This window comes from Apium graveolens, chromosome 7 (genome assembly GCF_009905375.1).
Source record: "Apium graveolens cultivar Ventura chromosome 7, ASM990537v1, whole genome shotgun sequence".
Taxonomy (NCBI): domain Eukaryota; kingdom Viridiplantae; phylum Streptophyta; class Magnoliopsida; order Apiales; family Apiaceae; genus Apium; species Apium graveolens.
Window position 1 is genome coordinate 21,400,111 of NC_133653.1, and position 4,883 is coordinate 21,404,993.

Below are 4,883 nucleotides of genomic sequence, written 5' to 3' on the forward strand. Positions count from 1 at the left end.
TACAGAGTAATTCTAATTCTAATTTTTACTTTCTGCAGAAAATTGATTTGAGTAGTTCGTGATATAAATAATTTTGGTACGGGAAATTCGAATAATAATCGGTGAAGGTTCGCGATGGAAACCCGATTTATGCGGGCACCCGTAAATTTTTGCCGCCGTCCGCGATGAATTTTTACGAGCGAACGGTGGACGGTGATGATTTAATTTTGAGTCCTAATATCTTAAAATAATTAAATGAATAAAATATGATTAATAATTATATTTAATTGGTATTGGTGAATCTGTGAATTGATGTTGTTAACTGAAATTGGTGGTTGGGAATTGGATTGTAGTCGGTTTGGATCTGGCTGTGATTGATTTGACGTCGATGATGTGTCGACGGGTAGTCCGATAAACAAAGGGGACGCTGTCCAATTTCTGGGAAATCGAACTACAAAAATACGGGAGCGTATCAGAGGATTATCGGGTCGTCGAGCGAGTATAAGTAAATACATATATGTATGTTTTATACAAAACCTGATTGCATGTTGTAGTAAAACATTTTTCCAAAACCAATAACCCTAATTTCATACAATGACGAGTATACGTATTTTCTGAAAATGAACACCGAATTGATTTTTGAGGACGTGAACCCTAACTGATGCCTGTATTGCAATAATGTATATGTTATGAGTCGGGTTTTGTTAACGCATGGGTAGATGGTTAGCGAATGTCTAAGTTAGGGTGTTTTGAACTTGTAGGTTCTAGTCGGAATGCCCAAGAATTGGCATTGGATGAAAGATAGTTGGTGGTCAGTCGAAAAGCTCAGTAAGGTTCAAATCGAAGGACTTAAGTGTTGGGTTCCGAAGGCATAAAACGCAGCGGATAAACGTAAATAAAACAAAAATTTTGAAACCCAAAACAGGATCCATGTATAATTATGGGCAGATTATGGAGATAACGAATCATACCTTTCAAGAGCTTAACTTTCACGAACTCAAGGGAGATCCTAGCTATCACGCTTTGTGTCTACCTCTCAGAAAACACCTCTATGGTATCTACACGAGCACCTTCAAGAACGTCTCACGAACTTGACTACGGAATGGATGTACTAGCCTCCTTCTTGACGATCTGAATTGCCTCTGCCTCTCTTTGCTACTAGGGTTTTCTTAAAAACGTACAAGCCTCTTTAACCTATCATTATATATTTATAATGGCTGATTAAAAAGGCCCATAACAGAAAAGCCCAACCCTAGTAGGTATTGGATTAAATAATAAAAACGAATTTCTATTATTTAATTAATAACTAAGTCATACTTAATTATTATGGGAAAAAACATTCCTTTTAATTCGAATTTATATTATCTCAATTAAGTCTTACTTAATTATAATAAAATTCAAATAATCATCAATTAATTTAAATCCATAATTTAAATTAACTATTCCATTAAGTGCTCTATTTGTGCGACCCTATAGGCTATTATTTAATTGGCAATAATTTTATTCTCTAATAAAATTATAAACAATGAGCGGTATCTAGTAATACATCATTGTTACCCAATTAAATAATAATTAAATCGTGATTAGATAAAACCTTTCATGATTAATGTTTTTCGTGTAATATAATCCCTTTAACCATACATATTATAGATTAAACTCGAGACATGTATTTAGTCATCCTCTTCAACATTTAATCTGGGTTTATTTGTTCCATGAGTAGATTATCGAGACAAATCATTATTTGAGCATGGCCATGCTTTTATAATCTCACTCAATCAAGAGGCCAATAATATCTCTCCTAATTATAGGAGGGTTAAATCTTTTATCTATCATTCATATTTCTCATACGACTCATGATATACCCGATGTCCACTTTTATCATCACCCGATCAAAAGTAACTTTTAATGTAGTCAAAGTATATTAATCCTCGTATAGAAATATAATAATTTCAAGTCAAAGGATCGTTACACCATTATCACTGTGAGTCTTTCTTATGACTTTATTAAACATGAAAAATCTCACTGTGGGTGTGTCCAGTACCATGTACTCTCACATGCACCTATGTATTGACTTTAGTATCCCCATACTTATAACCAATGAGATGTGGTTATCTTGTCAAACAACATACTAGTCTATCTATGTATTATTATTGTCCTATATAATAATACTCGACTAGGGACCTTTAAGAATATGATATATTATACAATCTCAAGTTCAAGTCATGTACTTAAACAATACAATTTGTATCATGATTCTAAGGACATTTATTATGCTAACAAAATATCGCAGTAATTAAGGTCATAATAAATACATTTATTGAATAATCAACTGACATAAAGATTATAAAAGAATAATGTATTGCCTCTAGGGCACCTACACTAACATTAAGAGCTAAGGTCGAATCCAGAGTGATCTAGTGGATAGACAATAAAGCCCGAGTGATAGAGTCGGCTCAGAGTCGATCAGTAATAGTTATAAAGCCCTGTAAGGCAAGTACTTCTAAACTTTTCTTCAAGATATATTGCAAATATTTTCAAACTGTTTCATAACATGTCCCTATTACTCAAAATAACTCATGTTTTAAATTGCAAGTGTTTTAAATTATGTAACCTTGAACCCTGATTTTCTTGATCTTGAGCCATAACCCTTATTCTTTGTAAACCATCTTTTGTTGATTCTCAGATACCAAACCACCCAATTATGATACTACTTTTCAAATGTATAACTATCAAACACCAAACACTGGAAGAGAATTGTTTGAAAATACATAAACTTTTATACTCCAACCATTCTTTATAACATCAAAGACCCATACCCTGAAAAATCATTATTGGTCTAATACCTGATCCTTTCACAAACTAAAAACCGTTTCTTATACATATCCTGATATACCCTTGTGATATCTATGAATTCCTTTATGTTTTTATTCAAGTGTTTAATCATCATTGATTATGATTTTGTTTTATTGAAGTATATTGTTTATCAAACTGAATTGTTTTACAATTGGATAGTTTTCTAAGTAAGGACCAGATTCGTGGTCAGACCAGATTCATGGTCAATTATAGGCCAATGTGTGCCTTGGATCTAGTAATTAGAGCAATACTGTGTGCTTTTCTCGGGGTTAATGCGTGACTGATCAGCAGCCTAACCTTGGTTTTAAAACTTAAAATGAATATCCAATTCTAATGATTGTTTAACAATAAACTTGATTCTTCTGAATCATTCCATTTGAACATTGCTTAACCTCAGTTATCATTGTTATGACTTGCTGAGCTAGTTAGCTCACCCTTGCGATTCTAGCAGGAGCTAGCAGGAGCTTCATAACGGTAAAGAGATAGTAAGATTATAAGAATAATTTTATTATTTGTTGTTAGTAAAACAGTTGGTTTATGGTACGTTGTAGTAAGTTAAGGTTATGGCTTGTTTTCATACTTTAACCTGTTGCGATCCGTGGTTATGTAAAGCAGGGTCATTGCAAATAATATTTCTTATACAGGTTTATATATTGTGTATGTATTGTGGACCCCAAACTTCTGACCCGAATTTGGAGGGCGCCACAATTTCCATAATTCTCCTTGATGTAGAAGAAACAAATACCATTCTTATTTTTTGAGACAAAATCTTCAACAAACAAGCTTCCTTTTCTTGCTCCTTTCAGAGCAACTTCACAAGTTTTCTTGTTGATAATAGTGCATTCTGTTGTTAAATAAGACTTGAGACTACTGTCTACAATATGCTAATTCTAAAAGGACTCACTTCAAGATCAGTTACAAGTGCTACATAATTTAAATACAACATTTTCAGAACAATGGACCGGCTTTCTCCTCAAACTATGATAGTAGGGCTTTACCACGAGTCATATGCCTGGAACATCCAATGTCTATGATCCAGATGACTTTCTTCAATTGCCCTACACACAATGAGTCTTAAGTGTGTTTGGAAACCCAAACAGTGTTTGGTAGTTTCTTCTTGGTAACTGGTTCAGTAGAAGTAGAATGAGTAGTTTTAGAAGAAATAAAATTCAGTGATTGTTGTGCATGTTTTTCTTCTGATGTGGACTCATTTCTTGATTCTTTAAGGTCTACTCTCAATTTGTGGTAAATATTCATTACCTTCATGTTGCAAGGGATGCAGTCAAACTTGTCACAAAATGAGTAGGGATCATTTGAATTTGCTTCATTGTATTTGCATGTTCCTTAGCTAGCTTGCTAACAACCTTTTTACAAAGGTGAGTTAGACGATTTAAAGAGCCACATTTTTCACACTTCTTTCTAGGAGCATTTACAATATAAGAAAAATTATTGCTTTTGCGTATCCCTATTTTCCCATTTCTATTTTTCTTTCTCGTTCTTGCATCTTCAGTTTTGGTTTCTTGAACAAGAGTCTTGGGACTTTATTTGTTCATGAGCTTCTCTTCAATATTGGAAGACTGAACTAATTCTTCAGTTTTTTTCTCTTTATCTTCATCAACAATTTCTTGCTTGATAATCAATTCTTCTTCACTAAAGTTGACTACACATGCTTTGAATATAGGTGCATTAACTTCTTTCAAAAAGTTTGAAGCATTCTCAGTCTTCTTTGCTTTCCCTTTGTCACCTACAGTTTTCTTTTTGTCACTCATGTCATTATAGTCAAGACCAATAGCAATGTTTTCACATGGCTTATTCTTCTCATGATATTTTCCGACCAGTTCAGATGCATTTCGGAAAGATTTCATCTTTACTTCATTCTTTTCTAGCTTCTCCCTTAACACTAATTCAATTTCATTTGCACACTTAAGCTTGTTCTTGAGATAAGCATTTTCTTGTTTTAAAACTTCAAGCTCAACTACCAATACTTCAGTTTCTTGCTTCTCACTCTCGAGCTTCTTATATATCTTTGTTAATCTGCTAACTTCTTCATT